Source organism: Lissotriton helveticus, chromosome 1_1 (genome assembly GCF_964261635.1).
Source record: "Lissotriton helveticus chromosome 1_1, aLisHel1.1, whole genome shotgun sequence".
In the NCBI taxonomy this organism is placed as follows: domain Eukaryota; kingdom Metazoa; phylum Chordata; class Amphibia; order Caudata; family Salamandridae; genus Lissotriton; species Lissotriton helveticus.
This window is the reverse complement of record NC_136057.1, coordinates 1,777,688,677-1,777,714,080: the sequence shown is the minus strand read 5'-3', so window position 1 is coordinate 1,777,714,080 and position 25,404 is coordinate 1,777,688,677. Positions and strand designations below refer to the sequence as shown.

General features: G+C 42.3%; 1 protein-coding gene across 10 annotated transcripts in view; it reads left to right on the top strand.

Moving 5' to 3' along the window:
- Window positions 1-15,566, top strand: part of LOC144752260 (uncharacterized) — a 413,494-nt gene extending 397,928 nt beyond the window's left edge. For 5 of the 10 annotated variants that reach the window (XR_013594112.1, XR_013594108.1, XR_013594110.1 and 2 more), the window contains one exon: window positions 10,756-10,959. The gene's annotated coding sequence lies outside the window, so the exon portion shown is untranslated. The other 5 variants (XM_078640286.1, XM_078640284.1, XM_078640281.1 and 2 more) reach the window with 4 other exon arrangements.
- The last annotated feature ends 9,838 nt before the right edge of the window (window positions 15,567-25,404 follow it).

Genomic DNA, 25,404 nt, shown 5'->3' with positions numbered 1-25,404 from the left:
ACTAACTCAACAACTTGTGATTTAACAATGTCATTTTTAACGTTCCCCATTCACTGCCAAATTAAATCGCCCTTCTCCCCCTCCAACACAGAGTCCTACACAGAAACACCCAGCCCTGAGGAAGACCTTCTAAAAATCCTCTTGGTCCCCACATGAAGGTCAAAATGCGTTGGCACCCCCCACACAGAGGCCAAGGGATCCCATTTGTTGAAGTGTCGAAGACATCAGAATGACTAACATATAAGCTGGATTGAGGCAGTTTTGATATTATGGATCTGCCACAGGCTCTCCCTGACCTCTTCACTTTTGGACACTTAAATCCATTTGTATAGAGGTCGTAATTCTAGAGACCCAATACCTCCCGATCTTAGTAGGACTGTTCAATTGATTATGAATAAGATGATTGAATTTAATGTTTTATATGTTTTGGTCTCATTGTACTGTATATAGATTTGTACGCTGTTTTGTGTAAAAAAAACACTATCTGTATAACTTTGTTACAACTGAAAAAACGAAAACAAAAGCACTAACAAGTAAAATAACAACATTGCCAAATGCACACTGTGAGTCTTGGTGTTTGCAAAGAGATGGGCTCTAATATGTGGTACTGCCAATTCAAATGTATTAAATGAAGAAAACTAAGAAACTTCACCCGCAGATAAAAAGTATTCTGTGTTTGTAAATATTCGATTGAATCCATGGTCCAAGAGGTATCCGTTCCTTGAATAGCTTAACTGATTCCAGCCTCTTGGTCCTTGTATCTGGAGAATAAATCAGTATTCCACATTGAGGTGTACCTTGTCTGTTATCACACATCCAAACATTTCTATCCACAAAAATGGACCATGATGATTTGGTTTGCTAACAATGTGTGCTGATTGTGCTGGCAAATGGAGATAGTTGTGTATACAGTAGACTTCCATGGAATCTTTAACATTTACTATGGGTTGTGTGATAACTTTGTTGTGTTTATCTATAAAGCTGTGCCAAGGTAAATTTACCCACAAGCCCTACGTTTACATTTTGAAAGTGATTTGTTATCAATGTTGTTGTCAGTTTTTCTTTGTGATTTTGCGTGCCATTAGAATATGTACATTTTGGATTCTAATTCACAACATGAGCAAGTACTTTTGTGAAAAGTAATATATTTTTGTGCATTAGCCCCTTAAGTGCTGCCGTCGGCCAACGGTCGTCACGGGCACTACCTCCCCAGTGCTGCGTGCGACCGCTGGACGTCCAGTTCAGCACCGGATAATGGACAGCGCAGCACTGGGGAGGTTTGTTTACTAGCTCCCAAGTGGTTAAGGTAGAAGATATTTCCACAAATGGTGGTGTGCTCACAACAAAAATATATATGAATGTGTAGATATGAGTTTAAAGTGTTGTTAGAGGAAGTCTTCAAAAGTGAGTCCACAGTTATTTGAGTCCAAAGTCTAACTTAGACCCTCCATCCAATGTGGGACAGTTCAATGACAGTCAACAGAGTGAACACTTGGCACACAATGGAGGCTATCAGGGGCAGATTGTCAGTTCCTGGGGTTGATGCATAGCTATCTGTCTCTCTTCTTCGGACGACCCTTTCCACGTTTTGCGGGAGGACCCTCAGGTGCTACCTGCAGCGGTGCTGGGGACTCTCCACCAGAGTCCACATCCCTCCCTGTGGCTTGCTCTGATGTTGATGCACTGGATGTTGTGGGTACACAGGGAGGTGTGGACATGTTGTTAGCAATCTGGCGGAGGCAGGTGACAATGTCCCACTGCACCGCAGTCAGTTATCCAGTATTGGGGTATCTTTCATAGATTCACATGCTTGAATCATTCCCTGTCGCCGAGGCGGAAGTCCCACAGAAAAATTAAAGCAGTGCCAAAGGTAAATGATCGTAATAGGCCCTAAAAAAAAAGGCCTGAGGCCTAAATCCTAGAAACCTATCTACATCATTATGCAAAAAAGACCAAAGTCTTTGTCCCAACCAATCAGCTATCAGCATCCTCTAGAACACTCTCTGCAGAGCCAGTTCTCCTCAGATTTTCACCGCACGTCGTGTGGATGGGAGTCTCCATGAGTGCTACTCAGTTTATCCTTCAAGATGTCTGACAAGAAGGCCTTGTTCAAACCTTGCAGAACATGCGACAAAATGAGAGTCTATGTTGATGATCAACATAAGGACTGTATCTATTGCCTCTACCCTAAGCATGAGGCTAAAAATTGGAAGATCTGCCGAACCGTCCCTTCAAAAATTCTAAGGGATAGGGAGGCTAGAGTCCTGTTGTGGCTCAAATCTTCTTCAACTGAAGATGATGATAGAGCTTCGACCTCCAACAAGAGAACAAGATCTCAGGACAGTTCATCAAGTGAGGGAAGAAAACATCTCAAATCCTCCCACTCCTTCTACTTCCTGTGGGCCTATTCAGTCCAGAAGCTTCACTCTCAAGGACTCTAAAGGGCAATTTATCAAAACCTTGAGTAAAAGCTGTTCTGTCTCTTCAGCTTTACCTATGTCGACTATCTCTGTCACATCTTCAGCTCCTTTGTCGACGGCGACAATTTCTACTACATCTATCACTTCTCCTTTCCTGTCAACGAGGATTTCCATAGTGTCTAAGAAAAACTTCATCGATGATCCGTCGGCGAAAGCCTCATCGACGAAGCCATCAAAACACTCGTCGTCGAAGGTACCGTCGACAAAACTTCTGCCGTCGACGAAGACATCTACTGTGCCGTCTACAAGTGCCCCGTCGATGAAGAAATCAAGCCCGTTGACGATGGTCCCGTCGACGTCGAGTCCCGTAGACGATGGTCCCGTCGACGATGGTTCTGTCGACGTTGAGTTCGAGTCCGTCGACGATGCTTCCGGCGGCGTCTATCTCGTTGACGACTATCCCGTCGACGACGACTAAAATGAAGAGTCCATCGACAGTAACTCTATCGCCAATGCCCCCGTCAACGACCATACCATCTACAGGAGTGGAACCTGTTTCTACTAAATCTTTACTGGCGGTACAAACTTTTTCAACGCCTATTTCCCGAAAGGTTTCCAGCTAAAATCTTTCCAGAGACAAGAGTGTTCGTACATCTCACCACTTACTCCATCTCACCTCCTCGACACATATGCCCAAGAGGAGGATGATGACGATGACGATGAAGGAGCTTTTGGAATAGCTAGTCATCCTTCCTAACTGAACATTAAATGTCAAGATGACAAGGAAGATGAAGACTACACGGAACACTACTACCAGGAGGACATTGTTGCTCCTCACCACACAGGATACCAGAGGCATTCTCGGATTTCAGAGTCCAGCCATCTGCCTCCTAACCTTATTCAGGACTTGCAGGCCATGTTAGCTGATTATAGACAGCGTTTTCCTCCGCAGCAGGTCATTTCACCACCTCAGCCTGTGGTAGTTCCAGATCCTATACCTCAGCCGGAGGTTCCGGCACCACTGTCTCCAATTACAGAACCTCCTCAACCACAGCAGCCTGCTCAGCCTACTCGAACTCCGGACACTTCTTCTGAAGAAGAAGTAGAAGAAGGTGAGCTACCAGAGAATCCTCACTTAGATCCGTGGGATTCATATATTATTTCATAACACTACCGTAGATTGGGGGTCAAGGGGGGCAGTTTATAGACTAGTGGGTGTGTATTCCCTCATTACTATAATTACATAAAGACACACCTTAAGTCTAAATCATGTGTTTAATCAGATCATTAACAGTGACACCCTACTTTTCTCGAAACTTACATAGGTGGTATATATATAATTAAGGGGGAGACATCCCTTAAGGAATAGAACCCTCACTCACCCGAAGGTGACATGCTTCATCATATGGGTCCTCCTTACCAGTGCAGAAAACCTAGTCGTCACTGGGAGCTACTACTTCAGAGTTTTAAGGAAGGAGCTCAGAGATGTTTTCTGGGAGGAGGATGGGTACTAAACCCATATGTGTGGATGATGAGTGTAGTGAGGTACGCAGCGCTGTGTGAAAAGGACGTGAGTTAAAACTGTCTAGATGAGAATCACTGACGTATGTTTTATTAATGTGTTCTCTCTGGCAGGATTAAAATGAGACAGCACAGTGGTATAGATTTAAAACCACTGTCACTTAATGGTTAACATGTTTCAGCCTGTTGATCAAACCATTGTATCAGCGGCTTTCTTCAGGACCAGATATAATTGTGCTATGCTGCTGCAAACAGTGAAAAATGATAAGAAAGTATGTACAACACCGGTATTCCTGTTTTTCTTTCTTTGGTCAGGTTATACCTCAAGGTATCCTCAATAGTAGGATAGCCCTGCCTCACCTCTACCTGACAGGCTGCTCAGGAAGGAGGCCCCGCTCTGTCCGTCGGTACCTCGGTTCACCAAAGAGCTTGCCACGATATTATTCCCATGCCGTTTCCACCAACTCCACAACCATCGGACTCAACTCCAAAATATATAGGTGGATTCCATACGCTCACACGATTTCAAAGAAGAGGCTAGGAAAGTTACCAGAGCAATTCCTATAATAGATTACATATGGAATGAGGGAATCAAGATAATGAAAAATCTTGCATCCGTGCCTGCAGTGCTTCCACGGATTGATAAAAGATATCGTGCTCCGATCAACAGTCCATCCTGCCTCATTGGTCACCCCAGGCCGGATTCAGTCATTTCACAGGCCGCCCAACAAAGGTCTAAAAATCCTGCCACACCCATTACTACACCACCAGACAAAGAGGGACGTCGTCCTGACCTCATTGGTAAAAAGTTCTCAACCATGGCTGCCGCCTCCATCAGGGCAGCAAATTCCTTAGCGATCATAGGGCGTTATGATCGACAAATGTGGTCGGACATGGCTGGTCTGATTGACCTTATTTCAGAGGACAAACGACAGGAGGCTCGAAAGATCTTGTTGGAGGTAGAGCGCACAGCAGCAGAAACAATCGACTGCGCTCTGGATATTGTCAACACAAATTTCAGGCAACTGGCTGGGGCTGCAGTTCTCAGGCACCAGGGTTGGTTAAAAGCTACCACCTTCCCACCAGAAGTCCAAACAAAAATATTAGATATCGTCTACGACGGCGAATCTTTGTTTGCCAAACATACTGACGAAGCCCTCCAAGCAATCAAGACCGACACTGATACCGCAAGATCTTTGAATTCACTACAATACAAGCGGGAAATGTTCAGAGGTGCTAGAGGGCATGGCTACTCCTCTAGAGGAGGTTACCATCAACAGAGCAGACCATATCAGCCTCAATATCAACAAACTTACCAATCATCGTACCGCCAATCCAATACGGCTGGTTTCTCTCGCCAAGGAGGCTGAAAACGCTCCAACAATCAAGGGCGAGACTCTCATAGAAAACAGTGAGTTCAGCCGGGCGCCAATTACATTTCCTCTACCTCCCTGTGGACGCGAACATTTTTTTTTTCCTAGACCAGTGGCAAAGAATTACCTCCGACCACTGGGTGCTAGACCTCGTGAAAAATGGGCACACCCTAGAATTTGTCACCATGCTACCAACTACTCCGCCCAAGGCCCCCCCCTCGACTTCACTTATGGTTCAAGGAAGCTTATTCAATGTTCCTCAAGAACGCTATAGAAAAGGTCCCAATTCATCAGAAACTGACAGGTTTCCACTCCCGTTTTTTCTTCATCAAAAAGAAATCAGGGGAATGGCGACCAATTCTGGACCTTCGCAACCTCAACAGGTTCCTCAAAAAACAGGATTTTCGCATGTTCACCCTGTCAGAGATTCTAAGCTGCCTGAACGAGGGAGATTTCATGGCTTCCTTAGACATGGAAGACGCGTACTTCCACATCCCGATCCATCCAAAACATCGAAAGTATCTCCGATTCACTGTGGCTGGCGCCCATTATCAGTTCAAAGTACTCCCGTTTGGACTCAAATCGTCTCCAAGGATCTTCACAAAGTGACTGGCCCGGTAGCGGCAACGTTGCGTTCTTGGGGAATCCAGGTCTTCCCGTACTTGGACGATTGGTTAATCAAAGGTCCTTCAAAGCACAATGTAAAGAATGCCATTTCAACATGTCGCGATCTCTTTGCATCTCTGGGACCAACTGTGAACAAAAGCAAATCCCAGTTACATCCAAAGCAGATCCTGCCTTTCCTCGGAGCATGTCTGGACACAATGCAATGCAAGGCATTCTTATCTCAAGAAAGACAACTTCGTCTGCAAAAATTTAAACTACAGGTTTCAAAAAGAAAGTCACTTTCTGTTCGCCTGCTCGCTTCACTCCTGGGAATGTGTTCTTCGGCCATAAATCTCATCCCCTTGGCGCGCCTGAAAATTAGACCTTTACAGGAGGAACTACATCTTCAATGGAAACAAGTGACAGGTTGCTTCGACGACGTCATCAAAGTCACTCCACGCATGGTGGATGCTCTTCAATGGTGGTCACAGTTACCCAATCTGACACAAGGGCTCACGTTCATACATTATCCTCCAGACTTCGTTCTGACAACAGATGCATCCATGGAGGGATGGAGAGGTCATCTCCAAGATTTACAAGTACAAGGCAAATGGTCTCAGAAGTACAGACAACGACACATCAACAGTCTGGAATTGCGGGCAATCTTCCTATCCTTGCAAGAGTTTCTTCCAAGGATTGCAGGATCTTTGGTCCTAGTTCGAACCGACAATACCACCAGCATGTTCTACGTGAACAAACAAGGAGGGACAAGGAGGCTCAGGAGTTATGGGAATGGCTTACACTTCACACTTATATACAGAAAATGAACCAAAAGCTTCTGCTTCGCTCAAGATTATTTTTAAAGAAGCAAACGAGTCAGTTGTAAAAATGGTGTTATCATCTGCATAAGCAGTTACTTTCAAGTCGTGAATTTACGAACGTAAGGCTGGAATGTCTTGGTTGGCAAGTAGTATCCATATAAAATGTATAGCACAGATAAAAGAGGAGAGAGAGAGGGCAGCCCTGATGCGTGCCTCTATGTATGCGGAAGAGTGTAGATTGAATACCTGCATAGTTTAGCTTGGCCTGCGGCATGCGATGTTAGGCTTGTGTCCAAATGGGAAATAGGCCCATAATTCCAAATAAAATCAGAGTAGGCTATAAACAGCTCAATGCCACCCGGTCAAAGGCCTTTTTGGCGTCTAAAAGTATCCTGGCTAAGTTACTGCCTGATTGTTGAGCATAATCAAACGCCATGATAGCCTTATTAGTGTATGCAAAGTACCTCAGACTATTATAAAACCATGTTGTTGTTCCGATACCAAGCCTGGCATCCGAGTGGCCAAACGATTAGCCAGTACCTTTGCGTATATTCTCACATCAGCGTTAATAAGAGGAAAAAAACGAGTTACTTACCTGTACACTATGGTTCTCCAGTATTATCTTTCATAGATTCACATGCTTGTATCTTCCCCGTCGTCATGGTGGGAGTTTCACGGTAACAAGATGACCATAGCAGTATTAGAAAACTGCATAGAAAAATCCCATAGGGAATCATATTATTTGGTAACCAAATCTCATCATTAATTGGTCCAAAACTCAGCCAACCAGCTGCCAGCCCTGACATCACAATCCCCAGCAGAGCCAACATACCTCAGATTTCCATCCCCAAGTGAGAGCCAAGGATATATCTAGAGATAAAAAGGTCTAAGTGAGAAACGGGGAGTTGGGCGGGCCGCATGTGAATCTATGAAAGATAATACTGGAGAACCATAGTGTACAGGTAACCAGTTTTTTCTCCAGTATTGAATCTTTCATAGATTCACATGCTTGTATCAGAATAGCGAGCAGTACTTGTGCCAAGTTGCATTTCTAGGATAGAACCCCACATTCTCTGCAGGCTCTGCTCCTATTTCCAGTATATTAACAATCTTAAAAATAATCTGATTGAAGATTGAAGAGATTTGTAATAAAGAATGCTTATGCCAAGAGAGTATTCAGATATTGCAAGAAATAAACATTTAGATATCCATACAAGAACATGCATATATATCTTAATAAATACCGTATTGAAACAAATGGCATAGAACTGCTTGTCCCACTGCTGCATCCTCTTTCCATGCTGTGTCTAGACAAAAATGTCTAGTGAATGTGTGCACATTTTTCCACGCCGCTGCCCTGCAAATGTCTGGCAGAGATAATTCTGCAAACAGGGTTGTTGTGGAAAGGCCTGCATCCAATTCCAGTAATCCTTTTTCTTCTTTAAGGCACGTGGTGTCTATCAGAATAAACTCCAACCATTGCTAAAAAAGCACTTCGCACAAAAGTTTAAAAAACAAATATTGCATTTATTTCAAATAAGTAAAAAAAAAGTATTCTACTGCTTTTTAAGAATACTTTTTAAAATGCATTTTGTAATAAAAGCAATCAACCCTACATGGACCTACAACACCTACCTGCATAGGATGAAAAGTGGCTTAAATCATACATAACAATGGCTTTTATACTAATTTCCTTCCAACTATCTCTCTCCTCTCCTCTTATAAAACAGTTGGCCAACGAGAACCTTAAATAAAAAAAATAAAAATTCTTACCTGACCACAGCTCTCCCTTGCATCCGATCTTGAGCACGATGCTCCTCCGACTGTAAAAACAGATGCACAACTGCGTACATCAAGGCAAAAAGTAATAAAAAAATTGAAAAAGGACACTTTTTTACAATTGCATATAATAGGAAAGTGTGGGGAAAATGCTTTATAAATGTATTAAAAACAATTTGTACAGTTCAAAATCTATCAAACATTTTTTAAATGTACATAAATTTTGTATTTTATAAAAAATTAGATTTTTTAAAGGGTTTTTAATATTTATTCGATCACTTGTTAATATTTAACTATGAATAAAATATATTTAAACTTTAAATAAACTTTTAGCAGTTGTGTTTTGCTTCCTGTATTAACTTTTAGTTATCAGATTTTAATCTAATACATAACCATGTTTCTTTTTTCAAAATAATTTTTTCTGTTTTCCAAATTGAAATATGAATCTGTATATATTTATACTCCGGTATTAAAATGAATACCTGAGTATTAATGCACTTCCTCACCCATAACCCCATAATCCCTCTTATCCCGTGCCTAAAGTGTTGTGTCACAACCCATTTAATAAATTATTAATTTTTGTAAACTATTTTTTTTTTTAAATCATTCTTTAAAAATTAACCGTGCAACAAATCACCAGCACCCTCACCCGCTGCACCAGGGGGATTCCAGCCCCCAGACTGCCCCGCTATTGCGCCAGGAGGGGCTGACATCATTCTTCGTGTCAAGAGGCGCATAAAACAACTCGCAACTCCCACTTTGCGGAAATCGCACAACAAATTACCAGCACCCGCACCCGCTGCACCAGGGGGACTCCAGCCCCCAGACTACCCCGCTCTCGCGGCAGGAAGCGCTGACATCAGTCTTCCTGCCTGGAGGCGCATAAAGTAACTCACGCCTCCCACTTAGCGGGACACGCGCGGGCGCGCTCGGGTGGGCCCGTCTGCGCCCGTCGGTGTCAGGACGAGGCTGGGCTGGGCTCTTTCTATTGGTTTTTCCATCTGGGCCTCCCTAGGTGCTCGCGCTTGAAATATGTAATAATTATCGAGGACAAACCTTTAATGCCAAGAGGAGCAGTTGGCAAATAATTTGGGCATATAATCAAAACTGCAGATATTCTAGTACAATGTCGGCTGTTATATAGTCACCTATAATGAATGGGAGAAGTATGTCATGATGTGGGGCTCGCAATCTGTTTTACTAGTAAAATCTGATTAGAGCAAGTTACAGGCCGCGGGGCCTGCTGCAAAGATGAATAGCAAAACACACAAGATGATGGATGGAATGTTGCACTTTGGCAAAACATTCACCCCCAGTCACAGATCTGGGTTTAATCCATCGTTATTTTGCTTGGCTTGGTGAGCATAATAACGATGGATTAAACCCAGATCTGTGACTTGGGGTGAATGTTTTGCCATTGTGCAACATTCTGTCCATCATCTTGTGTGTTTTGCTGTTCACCCTATGTGGGAAGGGTATGCCCAGACGTGGGTCCCGTGCACACTACGCCGCTGGAGTCAAGCTCTCCTGGCTGAAGGCGGCTGATAGCCAGAAACTGGTCCTAGAATGCTTGAATCCGGTCCAGGGAAGACATGGCTTGGCAGTTTAGTCTGGACTGTTCCCATGAGGCACAGGGTCAAGACTGATTTGCATATGGCCATGTCTGAAAGGGGGTGGCTTGGTGAGCAAAATGACAATGGATTAAACCCAGATCTGTGACTGGAGTGAATGTTTTGCCATTGTGCAATATTCCGTCCATCATCTTGTGTGTTTTGCTGTTCACCCTATGTGGGAAGGGTATGCCCAGACGTGGGTCCCGTGCTCACTACGCCACTGGAGTCAAGCTATCCTGGCTGAAGACGGCTAATAGCCAGAAACCGGTCCTAGGATTCTTGATTCCGGTCCAGGGAAGACATGGCTTGGCAGTTCAGTCTGGACTGTTCCCATGAGGCACAGGGTCAAGACTGATTTACATATGGCCATGTCTGAATTGGGGTGGCTTGGTGAGCAAAATAACAATGGATTAAACCCAGATCTGTGACTTGGGGTGAATGTTTTGCCATTGTGCAACATTCCGTCCATCATCTTGTGCGTTTTGCAAAAATGAATAAACATATAGGGGCCATAATTAACATCTGACTAGTGCTCTAACAAGCAAAATACTGTTAGTCTGTGTAGAAAGTGAATATCTAAAAACGTATTGCCCTAATATTGTCATATAATATGTTATTGTAGATGCAGTGGCCGACATTGGCCGAAAAAAACCTGAAAAATCATGACCAGGATAATACTCCACTTTACAATATTTGGACCCAATGGAATTTTCCATTCTTTGATTCAGGTATGCCTACTATCAACCATATTGAAAACTTTATAACATATTAAGAAAGGAGCTTATTGAAATCATACTAGTATACTTATGCCTGGCTATTTCAACTATTGTTAGAGGAAGACTTCTTGCCTTACAAAAAAATTCTGGAGCTTATATTCTGGTGCATATGAAAGACTCCTGTTTGAGGTAACCATTGTTTAAGATGTATTTGCAATTGTTGGACTACGAACTAACATCATGGTCTCCCCTTGTATACTTTTTTTTGTTTCTCTTTGTTTTTCCTTTCTCTTGTTCCGACATATAACTGTGTCTGATAGTAGAAAATGGGAAACTTGATTATTCTGTTGGTCAATTATTAATGAGGCTGCACTGTTTTGTTTAACAGAAATGTTAATTATGCAATACAAACGTAAATGGCATGGCTCAATGACATGAACGTGTTGCTGTCTCAAACAATATGGATGCTGTTGTAAATATGTTAATATAAAATGAATTAAAATGTGTATATATATATATGTATATAAATATATACATATATATATATATAGATTGTATCTGTTTTTTAGTGTAACTGTATAATACTAAACTATTTTTAAATTATGTGTATGTTATCTATGTCTTGTAGCCCTGAAGAAGTCCTGTATAAGGACGAAACGTGTTGGCTACCCTGTGAAGATTAAAAGAATAAAGAATTTTTAAAAAAAAGATTCCATCGTAACTGTTGAATACATTTTTTCTTGAGATTTTTTGACTTCATGAGTTAGTGTGAGATGATCAAATCTTGACGGAATTGATCATGTGAATTATATTCACGGTTAAGAAACTATGAGTTCTTGTTTCTTTTGATCCTTGCACCACACACAAACAATTTCCCACTACAATATTAGGTACGAATTTGGTGTTCCAATAATAGATTTGACATTTCCACTTGAATTAGCAAGATCCGTTTTAGTCTCTGGCACTTTAAGAACTCAAAGTTATATGACTTTGTTCAATCTCTATTATACCCCTGCGAAGATAGCAAGTTGGGGTGGTGCTAGAGGATCTAGGGGTGACTCTTGCTCTAGATGTAAATTATTTTCTGCGGACGCAATCCATATGTTTTACGCATGTCAGGATTTAAATGTATTCCTGAATGAAATTGAGATTTTTCTTAATCAGGTACTTAAGATTCAGGTCCAGATTACACTAGAGTTAATTATAACTGGGTACGAATACTCAAGTGTTGTCAAAAGAACAAGATATACTTGCTCATTTTTTTTTATTGCAATGGCTATGATCAGATTATGTATAACATTGCAGTGGCTAAATCCTGAGGCTCCTACCTTTAGTCATTGGAAAGCTAGGATGCTTGCATGGTATAAACTAGAATCATCTGTTTATCTGTTGAGGGGGATGAGAAGGCGCTTACTGGCATCCAAGAATTGGGCCCCTTTTGAGCATTGGCTTTCGCATTGAAATATATTGCTCTTTCTTTTTTCATTGCTCTATTTGATTTCTTTTTTTTTCTCTATCTTATTTATTGATTTGTAATCTAAAATCGATTTGTATATCTTCTTTGTTGATTTATGTCTATGTATTTATGTGATGTGTTTCCTTAAACTCAATACCTTGTTTGTTAGCCTCCTGTTAAACTGCAAGATAAAAATAAAGTAAAAAAAAAAACAATAATAGGTACGGTATTGTTTCCAAGACCTCTCCTGTAAATTGATTACCAACAATGACCTTAGCTAAAGCACCGCTGTACACTTCCGAGAGTTACACCAGAGTGACTGCACCAAAGCCAAGTTCTTTGCCTAGATCTGTGCTCAAACAGCCTAGACGAGGCACTGGAGTAATTGCCCTACGTAGGCTTGACTCAGGATTTTTTCTGCAAACTGGTTGTTTGTTTCCGGATGCGATGAATAATGATGAGGAATTACATTCACGCTTATGAGCTTATGTTAATGTTTTTATTGTCCCCCGTTTATTCTTTTTTCTTCCCCCACATATATTTAGCTGAATGACTGTATTAATTTACCTTTTCTAAATTGCACTGCAGATGTAGATTGAAATGTTGGATTGTTACATGCATTGGGTGGTTACAATAAATTACTGAAAATTGCTTTTTTTTAATGATTTTTGCCTTCTCCTTATGATCCTGAATGATGCCAACTCTGTACAAATGCACTTTTCCCTCAAGCCACCCCACCGGCCTTAGGCCATATGGATTTAGGATGCATGGAGCAATGATTAAAGGTTTACTAGATATTGTATGGTTACTTAACATCAAGCATGTATATATTTTCTTCTGTTTTTAGATTGGCAATTTTGCACTGATGAGCACAACGGATTCAGGGATAATCTGCACAAAGAAGTAACACCATTGTGAAACCTCTTTTTTGGAGTAAGCGGCTAAGTATGAGGTCCAGCACAAAGTCACAGCTCACGCCACACAGAGTTCAAACTGCCAGAAATGGCGGTCGTGCCTTTTCCTTCATGGCACCATCCCTATGGAATGAACTCCCTTTGAGCCTACGTACAACCACGGAACTCATGAGCTTTCGTAAAAAACTGAAAACCTGGCTTTTCTGCTAGTTCTAACATCTGGCCCATTCTCCCATCTCAGGATTGTCCGCATGCGCCATGAGACTCCTCCGGGATGTGATATGTGCGCAATACAAGTATCCAGACTAGACTAGACTACAGCCAAATTGATTACGGTCTTCTGATTTATCTTAAGTAGTTCTCACTGATGCACCTTAGTGACCCACATACATTTTTCACTCCCACTCCTGGGAGAAAATAAACAATGTGCCTGGGTTCAACCCCAGAGGAGACACGACTCATTACTACATTCAATATGAATTCACAACAAGTATATAAGATCCTTCCTAACCATTGGGCAGTACTTACCAATGACACCATCATTGGCAAAACCATCCACACAAGTCCCAGAATTACCTATAGAAAAGGCCATAGTTTCAGAGATATCTTGGTACACAGCGACATTAGCGAGAGTCAGTCCCAGAATACCCAGAACCTTAAAGGCTTCTTTCCTTGCAGTCACTGTAAGGCATGCCGCAGTAGCCATATGGTCAAAGAATTTACGATGCCAGGGAGAGCCAAAAAGAAACAGATTACTCAATTTCTCACTTAAAGTACAACATTCGTCATATATGCCCTAGACTGCCCTTGTGGACTACGTTATGTTGGCAGTACCATTCTGATGGCAGAAAAAGAGGGTATCAGAGCATATGATTGCTTTTAACAACAAGAACGTACAATACCCAGTTGCAAGACACTTTGAGGAGTACCATGTCTCCAACAGCTCGCTGTTGAGTTACTTTATCATATAACAGGTACATACCGGCCCCAGGGGTGCCAACTGAGTCCATATGCTCCGCAAACGCGCATCAAAATGGATTCTAGAACTCGAAACCAAATATTCGGGGGCATAATTTGGATGAGGAATTGAACATAGACCTTACTGAAAGCTGAAGGTTTGAAGTCTAAGTTATTTCCCTTCCTATACATTACATCAGTATTAGTTCTAGATGTGGTATGTTTATGTACACCTTACTAAGCTATATGTAAAGCAAATGTGAGCATAATGTGTATATGTTTGTATATATTGTATATTTAGTTTTAATTCACATTTTCTTCTTTCTCTCTTTTCTTGTATTTTCACAAGAAGAAAGAAAGGGACCCTCCACCATGGGAGGGACACTTCTTACACAGGTTTCCTACCCTTTTCTTCCCAGTACACGGGTACCTTCTATTAAGATAAGCCTTTCTTCACTTATCACTTGCTTCCACTTTGATTATACGTTGGATGTTCCTTTTTGTTCATAACTGATATGTCTCATGTAGAGACTCAGCCATACACTCTAACTATTGAAGTATACATTATTGTATTTGATAATCTGCTTAACGAATTTGGCGGATATGCTCGGATTCTGGTATTTTACTTTTTAATTTCTTGTCTAGGGAACATCACAGGCGGCAGATTTGAGCTACCATGCCACTATGGCATAATACATTAGTATTGACATTAGCATTATCATAGTCTGCTTTGCCATAATATTGTCCATCATTTTATACATTAGGCCTAATTACTCATGTTTTTGATAGGGTTAAGAAATGTCCAGTTCACATTCTGATGGATTCCCGTTTTGAGTTTTTAGGTTTTAGCACTATGTCTTTTGAGTTTACGGCACTAGGTCTCATGTAACATTTTCGAGCCTCATATTCTGTGCCCCTATCATCTTTGAATATCAAGGTGTATAACATCATGATTACATACACACAGGCTACTACTTCAATTTTACACAACTCTGCATACACGTGTATCAAAGTGTCATTTTTACACTTTGTGGAGTAAATCGGCTATTTCGAACACAAGATATTAGTGGTCTGGAGTCGATTGGCAATTCATGTTATTTACCATGAAATAGTGTGTCATAATACAAGGTAAACTATTTAATACATGCTTTCTAGTGTATACAGTGTACCCAATGTATTTCATGACCATAGGTTTTCATGATATGATTGATTTGTTAAAATGGCCCACTTAGTACTTCTACGTTCTAACATTCAATGGAATTTATGTCCTTTCTTTATTTTTAATCCAAGACTATGTAATGGAACTTCTCTGTTTACCATATGTGAGATCAAGACAGCTAGTCTGTCGAAATGCGTAACCATGTGCATTAAAATTCACTTTTGCACCTCCTGAGAGCGCGGACAATACTTTATTTCTGTGTGCGTGAGATGTATGTATATATATATATATATATATATATATTCACTGAAAAAAACATAGGTTTTCATGGACGTTATAGTTAGTTGAACATTTCACTCATACAAAAACCATTAAAATTCCCCTGTTATAGTTAGTTGAACTATCTATAACTCGCGCCCCCGCAATGCACTGCTGATGACGTCACATATTACATCATTCATGACATGGTCGGTGATGATGTCATCAGTGATGTCATTTGAGATGTCATCAGTGACATCACTGATGACATCTCAAATGACATCACTGATGACATCATCCATGTGAAAATGTGATGCCCCTTCTCACACCCTAATATAACCTTTGATACACCGTCTCCAAAATACAAAATACCATTTTTGAAACCATAGACACACCAATACCAACTACTACATATGTAGTCACTGATTTTTAGGAAACCCATGTTTTTTTCAATGAATTTCAAAGGTTTTTTTAATGCAAATTTTTAACTATAACGTCCCTGAAACCTTTGGTTTTTTAGTGAATTTCAAAGGTTTTTAAAATGCTAATTTGTAACTATAACGTCCCTGAAACCTATGTTTTCTTCCAGTGAATTTCAAAGGTGTTTTAAATACTAATTTCTAAGTATTTTCTTCTTTAAACCTATAGTTTTTTCAGTAATTTTAAATTATCACTTTATTGTCGACCTAGTGAAAACAGCCAATGTCTCCAATTTTCCAGCAATAGCTTCCACAACATTTTTTTTGTCACAAACGAGAACAACTAACAGTAATAATATACAGAGTAGACGTCCCCGTACAAAAATTAACACAAAAGCACCAGTTCTAGATATTTTCAACGAGCAGCCAAATCTGGGGTGCGATCCAAAAACAGGGAATAAGCCATGTTTTCAGTAGGAATCTAACATCTGCATTTTACTGGTGTAACCCAGGATGACTACCTACAATGTGAAAGGGATCGTAGCCCAGAATCACATCTGAAGCGCAACATATGTCATAGAGTTACTGATCACACAGCTCAAACACCCATGAAGGCCACAACATGCGCTGCCACCAGCCTGAGGATGTCACGCCGGACCACCCCCTCTCCCTACTACCACTGAGGCTGCACAGAACAGGACAGCGGACCTTCCAAAAACGGCAATGGTCCCTGAGCCACACAATATTTGAATGTTGCCAGATATGGCAAGCAAATTTGTGTGAAGGACGCAACTCATCCATCAATAATAATAATGCACACAATACCAACTGTAGCGGTGATGTGCTGGACAAACCTCACTATACAGATCATAAACCTCTACATCTGTATATATACTGCTGGTGCTTGTAGTGTTGTGCACAATAGACGCAACCATGTTACCTCAGGCAGTGGGGAAGATCTCGGACATGTAGCTGTGTTGTCCTCCCCTGGAAGCAGAAGCGCAGTGGGCTTGTCCAACGTACGCCACTCCAGCGTAGGAGTATGAATAAATAAGCTGGGGCTCTGGGCGTGGTTCACTTGTGAACTGTGAAGGCCAACGAGTCTGCCAGAGCGGCGGGCCTCACCCTGCCACGTGGCTGCCGCCTTGACTGCAGGTCCCCTCAACACAGGCCCCCTGCGAACCCAGTGGCACAGCACCGTAGACTTATGTCTGTACAGACTACTGCCTTCGATCTACACTGCGGACAGCAGGCCTCACAATTCAGATGGTGTAGCGATTGCAGATAACGCAGTGCAGTATGCAAGACACAATGCTCCCAGTGTGGCCCTCTCGGACCACGCATCATCGCAGGTTGCGCACACGCTGAGTACTTCAGGTGCCACTAACTCAGTGCACCACAAGTCATCCCCACGTGGCCTTATTAAGGCAGAATTCAAAAGACATTGGTCCGAGTGCAGCCCCCAGACCACGTGTGATCGCAGGATACGTACACGCTCACTGCCAAAGGTACTACTTACTCAGTGCACCATAACTCATCGCCACGTGGCCTTATTAAGGCAGAATTCAATAGACAGAAGACATTGGTCCCAGTGCGGCCTCCCCCTGGACCACGCATCATCGCAGGGTACGTACACGCTAAGCGCCAAAGGTACTACTAACTCAGTGCACCATAAGTCATCGCAGGGAAGGGTGAACAGTTTTATGTCAGCTGTGAGGCATACTATCAATTGAAAATCGAATTGAGGAAGAATTCAATAGACAAAAGACATTGCTCCGAGTGCGTCCCCCCCCCCCGGACCACACATCATTGCAGGGTACGTACACGCTGAGTGCCAAAGGTACTACTAACTCAGTGCACCATAAGTCATCGCAAGGAACAGTGAACAGTTTTATGTCAGCAGTAAGGCATACTATAGCTCGAAAATCACCCAAAAATACTTATAATATAAAAAGAACAGAACAATCGAAGTACATTCATGATTACAATGCGGTGATTTAGAATGCAAATATGGACATACAATATGTTACATATAACTGAATTGCTGTTTCTCGCTTTGTCACGTCACATATTACCAAGTCTGAGAGGACCGAATTGAAAGAAATGTGGGGAAAAAACTCACAGGAGAAGACACTTAGCAAAAAATTGTACAGCTTCAGCTTAAAGATGCTTTCACAACGAGAAATTAGATCCTACGAATGTTCGCAGTGATAGACATCTGCAAGTTTATATTCAAAGTCAAGAGGGATCATCTGGATAAGTCTAGGTCTTGCTCCGGCACAAAATCAAGTTTTAATATAAAAGATATAAAATAAGTTTGTAATGATATAGAGGTATGTTTCTTTGGTAGTCAAGAGAAGTGTACAGAAAATAACAGTTTGATAAATGTACGTGTTGAAAAAGAGATGGAAGATAATAGTGATGTGAAGTTTCAAAATGAAATACCAACATTAAAAGTAGTTTCTGGTGAAAATCCCAACTAAGTATAACGCCCCTCAAATCTACACAATATCCTTTTAGTATCCTTGCTTCAAGAACTTGTTTTATATCAGTTATAGCTTCATTACAACGACCAAATTCATCTTGCAAGTCCAAACGAACACTGGATGGCAGTCTACACTGCGAACAGCAGAGCTCATAATTTGAACTAGAACGTCCCTGAAACCTACATATTTCGACAGTGTATTTCATAAATGTTTCATTTTTTGTTCCATCCACCTACACTGCGGACAGCAGGGCTCACAATTCACATTGAGTCGCAATAGCAGATGACGAAGTCCAATAGGCAAGAGACTTTGCTCTCAGTGCAGCTCCCCCGGACCACGCATCATCGCTGACTGCACACATGCTCAATGCTTCTGATGAACCTACCTCACTGCAGCACAACTCATGCACCCTTTCTGATACAATATTTTGTGTATAATTTCACACCTGCTGTCCTACCTCAGTGTATCACAAGTCATGAACCCTTTACAATCGAGTCTTTTCTGTATGATTTCATATCTGGTACCCGTACCTTAGTGTAGCACAAATCATTGACCCTTTATGATTGAATCTCTGTGTCAGATCCAATGATTACTGTTGTACTTGTTGCCACCACCAACCATTCACGGAGGGTTGGCTTATAATCACCCCACACAGATCCACCACAGACGTCACTGGACATGTGATCCTGTTAATAAAAAGGAGTCGACCGCATGTGCCAGTATCCAGTTCCACTATCTATCTGTGTCCGTGTGTTCATTATGTATGCAACATGTTGCCTCTTGGCCCTACCACATTACATACTGCTCTGGACAGTGTAAGCAACCATCTTACCTTTGACAGTGGGGGAAAACTTTAGTTATGTAACTTTGTCTCGGTCATTGTACAAGTATGTATATAGAGACTGCATCATTAGAGTAGTGCAAGGAGAGTGTATACTGAATTTATAAGTGCGTGAGGATCGTTGGAGTGATTGTATAAGTACATATGTTGGCACAGCCTAACTCCAACAACAACCTTATCTCTAATTGGCTGCCCTCCATGTGCCAAAAACTGAAACGTCAACTTTCCTTTGCCCTGTATTTCTACAGCTGCAACACTCCAATGAATGTGCAATAAACATTCATATCTACACAGATATCTCATGTCCACCATCTTTCTTATGTGGAACTATGGATGAATATAGGGTCAGTAATTCCCCGTACCTTCCATGTTGGCCATATTGTGGGACTTGGCTCAGAGAGTGACACTTTGGCAACCCGGGTGACGGTAGCACTCCAACACGGTTACCCGCATCCAGTGTTGTCCAGTTTTTTCAGCTTTCTATAGCCCAAAGCAAACTAAAAAGTAGCCCAAACTAGCTCAATATTGCTACTTTAAGGAAGGAGGGGCAGGGACAGCGTCAAGCAGGCGATGAATGCATTGCAATTGATGTTGCAGCAGTATGTCAAGTAAATATTTGTCTAATAAAGCGCTTTAACATACTACTTTGCTGGAGTGTTGTATATATATTTATAATCTGACAACTAGCACAAACCAAAATTTTAACACACAACCGTAAAAATATAGCCCAATTGTGCGTGATCTAGCCCAATCTGGCAACACTGATGCCACAGCTATTCCATCACGGCTGGTATACACCCGCACCACACCCATCCAGCACAGGTGTCACAGGACACATGACCCTACAAATATAAAAAATCAGGCACACATGCTCTACGCCTTTTTAAAGTTTAGAGTGCGTGACCTCACATCTCACGGAGTTAGTAACACCGCAAGCACTGACCGGGTGTACAACCTGCGATGAAAAGTGCACTAGTATGTCCTCTGCCATGGCGATAGCAAGACTCAGTTCCAAATGTGAAACCTGTCACCTTGCAGAACGGTGCTGCATGATGCGGAGCGTGCTGTGACTGCAAAAAGGTGAGCAGTGAGGCCTGGGTTTCACAGTGGCGGGCAAATACCTCATCGGCCGCAGGAGTAGAAGGGGTGCAGCAGCCTGGATGCAGAAAGACAGCAGAGCGATTTAGGTGTACGCACTCATATATACTCTGCCACAGCGTCGGATTGGTAACGCGAACATTGGAGCAATGCCCAAGGGGCCGATGCTGAGTTCCAACTGTGGGCTGCTTTTTGGAACAGTCTGAGGGGCAGATTTGGGCGATGTCGCTGTTGTTTGGGTACAGCCAGCGGCCCAGTGGGTGTCTGAATGGCCTTTCTGGAGGCAGACGGGCATCATTACCTCACGTTTAACAACAGGCAGAAGTATCACTTTCTTTCTCTCACAGGGCAGTCCATTAATGTTTGCATACCTAGCAGGGCAGGGGGCCTAAGCAGAAGTGGCCTCACTTGTTTTTAAGTCACCAGTGTGCACAATTCCGTGCATTTTTTGTATCTCCCCACCCCACTTTAAATAAAAATTTCGCCAAAGCAGTGTTTTGAAGAAAGGCAATATCCAAATATGGGCCTTTTCTTTTTAGCGTGCCCGGGCCGATTTTGAATCCTAATCCAACCCTGCTCTGCCATTACTAATTCTGTACTATCTTTCAGATGTGGGAGCTTAAGAGTTCCACTAGGTCGCGGCACGTGGTTGGAGACAGAGCGGTGGTGTAAAGGTACGCTGTGACAGTTTTGTACACAGTGTGGGCACTCAGTGTCCCTCCTCATCTCTTCCTTTCTCTCCCTCACACTCTTTCTATCTCCCTCTTCCTCTTACACTGTCTCTTTCTCTCTCTTCCTCTCTCTCTGTTTCTCTCTCTCTCACTCTTTCTCTGTTCCTCTTTGTCACACTTTTTCTCTCTTCCTCTCTCACTCTTTCTCTCTCTCTCTTCGTCTTTCTCACGCTTTCTCTGTCTTCTCACTTTCTTTCTTTTTCTCTCTCTTTCTCTCACTCTCACTGTTTCTCTGACTTCTGCCCCCTCTTTCTTTCTTTCTCTCTCTTTCTCTACCTCTCTCCCTTGATGGACTCATGACGCACAATCTTATCTTGCTTTTTATCTAACAGGCTGTTTTCGATGTTCACCCCCCCCACACCACTAAATCTGAACGCGTGAAAAATTTGCGATGATGCGTGGCCATCCTGAACGCACAACAAAGTTGCTTTGGCACATGGTGGACCCTCATTACACACACGCCGATGGCACAATGTGAGCAGAGAGACTTCTTTCCACAGCAGCAGGCAGTCACCTCTGTGGGGTGGATAGTGTGCAGCAGTCTGAGCGCACAAGAGCACACAGACACCTCCGAACAGTGGGAGTGGATGGGTTGCACCAGCCACATTGAGCATTAGCGAAACAAAGAATTACGTGTGTGCAGTTGTATTTACTCTGCAATTACTAATTCTATACTGTCTTTCAGGTCACTAAACTTTTGGGTTGCACTATCTCCTGGCTCGTGGTTGGAGCACACCGGTGGCACAAAGGTGAGCTGCGAAGATTGTCTCCAGTGTCAACACTTCCTCTCCAGCTCTTCTTTTCTCTCTCTCACACTTTTCTCTTTTTCTCTGTCTCATTATTTCTTTCTCTCCCTTTCTCTCACTCTTTATCTCTCTCTCTTCCTCTCTCTCACACTGGGTCTCTCTTTATCTCTCTCTCTACCTATCTCTCACACTGTTTCTCTCATTGTCTTCCTCTCTGTCTCACTCTTTACCTCTTTGGCTGGCTTCTTCTCTCTCACTCTTTCTCTCTTCTTCTCTCACTCTTTCTTTTTCTCTCTTCCTCTCTCGCACTCTTTCTCTCTGTCTTTCTCTCTCACACTCTTTCTCTCTCTCTCTCTTCCTCTCTCACACTGATTCTCTCTTTCTCTCTTCCTCGTATCTCACTCTTGATCTCTTTCTTTCTTCCTCTCTCTCACACTGTTTCTCTTTTCCTTGTAGCTCACTCTTTCTCTCTTCCTCTCTGTCAATCTTTCTTTGTCTGTCTTCCTCTCTCTCACACTGTTTCTCTTTCTTGTATCTTACTATTTCTCTCTTTCTCTCACTCTTTCTCTCTTACTCTCCCTCTCTCTCTATCTCCTTTGCTAGATGCATGACTCACCATCTTATCTTTCTTTTTGTCTTGTAGGCTGTGAATCACAAATGGACCAGCGATGATACACCACAGCTGTACATAGTGTTATTTGTTGTTGTTTTGTTTAAATAAAATGTTTTATATGTAAATCTATACATGACTAACCCCCAGATGCATCAACAACCCATTTTGCGATTCCTTAATAGCGAAAAATACCGATTCGTTATTAAGGAATAGCAAAATGGAATGCATCAAGAAATCACTCGCGATTTCTTAGAATTCCTTAATTGCAACTCGCAAATTACGAGTCGCAATTAAGGAATACCTCCCATTCATTCCTATGGGCCTAGAGGCCCATAGGAATGAATGGGAAGACAATCTCAATTTGTGAATCGCAAATTGAGATTGCGATTTCAAGGGTGCAGGGGTGTCCAAAGGACACCCTGTTGAACCCCTGCAATTGCTCTGTGCACATATGTTGCACACACACATGCCCTTAGGGCATGTGTGTGCGCAACATATAACTTTGAAAAATGCACTTTAGTGCATTTTTCAAAGTTTTTGCAAATTACCATGAAGTTGTACTTCATGGTAATTTGCTTGCCCTCTTAGCGAATTCGCTATTTTTAAAACTTTCATGCATTGCATTTAAGGAATCTCAATTTGAGATTCCTTAAATGCAAATAATTGCAATTTAGCGAATTCTCAATTTGCGATTTGCATTTGGTATGATGCATCTCAAATGCAAAAATACCGGTCGCAAAGGGGCAGATTCTCAGAATCTGCCCCTTTGCGAGCGGATTTTTGTTGCATCTGGGCCTAAGATTCTTATTTGTCCAACCGCACAGGGACACTTCCGGGTCCAAGAAGGTTGTTGGAGGTATGCTGGTGATATGGGAAGAGGGTGTGTTACCTGCTAATGTGGGGAGATGTAATGTGAAAGGGGTATCGCTCAGGGAAAGAACTCCGGTATGTTTTCAGAAATGCCTCAGACAGATGCCAGCTGACGGACTGAATCACAAAATGGCTTTTCAATACTCATGTAGTGTGACTTATGAACAGTTCGCACCCAAGCTCGCAGAGGGACAGCGGCGGCCCGTGGGCTCGACTCGCAGAGGGAAAACTACGGGCTGTCTGCTCCCAAAGGAACATCAGCGTAGTAGCTCGCAGAAGTAGAGAGCTGTGAGCCAACGCACTAGCTTCTAAAGGCTTAGCTGCGAAGTGGTGATGTTCGGCAGAGGGAGCGTGAAGGGGGTATCTCACAGAGAGAGACCTGTGGTATATTTCCATTCTTGACTTCACAGATACAACTGCAGCCCCAAGAAGTCCCATCGGAACAGGTGTGAGCCCACTACTTATTCACAGAGGCAGACTTGCTGGCCCAATAAGGTTGTTGAGGGTATGCTGGTGATATGGGAACAGGGTGCGTTACCTACTGATGTGGGGAGAAGCAGCATGAAAGGTGTATCTCTCACAGACAGAGCTCAAGTATGTTTTCATAGTTGCCTCAGACAGATGTGAGCTGACTGACTCAATCACTAAATGGCTTTTGAATGCTCATATAGTGGGACACCTGCGCCCCACAGCAACGTACTAGCTTGCAAACGTAGAACGGTGGGAACCAACGAACGGGCTTCTAAAGCCATAGCCGCAACCTAGTGATATCAGGAGATTCAGCGTGAAAGCATGAAAGGCATATCTCACACAGATGCCAATGTTGCCTCACAGATGTAAAACTGAGGACCCAATGGCTTCTACAAGGAGACATGGGAGCTAAAGGAGTAAATCACAAAATGGCTGCCAACACTTCCTGCTTTCAACAGTTCACAGCCAATGTGCCGCACGCTCGTGCTTGTAATCCCTCATCCAATCACATGTCAGAATTCTCAAATATCGATATCTTTAAAATTTGATATTTCTTAAAAACTACTGAACAGATTTACACCATTTAAACAAAAGCGTGCTTTCTGGACCATCACCTTTCTCCCTGCCAAATAGGCCGTAATTCTGTTCAGCAGTTTCACCTGTAGTCTTCTGTAAAGTTTTGTATCGAAACTGCATTGAGAAAACATGTTTTGGGACCCCCTTTTTTCTCAGCCCCTCCTACACCATTCACCCCCAAACTTTCAATATAGGCCCTAATCAAAAAAAGAGAAACTTTTTGGAGGGCCTCATTAAATTAAAAAGCGTGACTCCAGCACAAATTACGCCGATTATTAATATTGTTTTTTTAAATACTTTTTTAGGCCCTGGGGGTCCTTCTGGAACCTCCTGAGCAGGCCTAGGGGGTCTGGGTGTTTCTACCCTGCCCCCTTCCCTTGTTTTATACCTTTGTTTCTCAGTTTTCGAGTGACTCACTTCTACATAGCCACAAGATGGCTGCCAACACTTCCTGGTTTGGACTACTAGCAGCCAATCACAGTAAAGCTTGTGCACGCGACTTAGGCTCCGCCCAGATATCGGAACTTTTATTTTTCTAATTTCTCAGCAACCACTGAACGGATTTACACCATTTTAACAAAAGGTCGCTTACTGACCCACGCACTACCTTTGTGCCAAATTTGGGTTAATTACGTTTAGTAGTTTGGGCTGTAGCTCGTCGCAAAATTTCCTATGTAAAAATGATTTTTTTACCCTTATTTTTTAAATTTCTCAAAAGGTACTGAATGGATTTACACCATTTTAAAAAAAGTTCGCTTTCTGAACCAAAATCTACCTTTTTGCCAAATTTGGGGTAATTCTTTGGGCTGTAGCTCGTCGCAAAATTTCCTATTGAAATTAACATAGGAAAAACACGTTTTGGGACCCCCATTTTTTCTCAGCCCCCGCTTTATGAATTATTCCCAAACTTCCAGGATAGGTGCTGACCTTGATAGGCTTTACTTTGGGAGGATTTCAGAA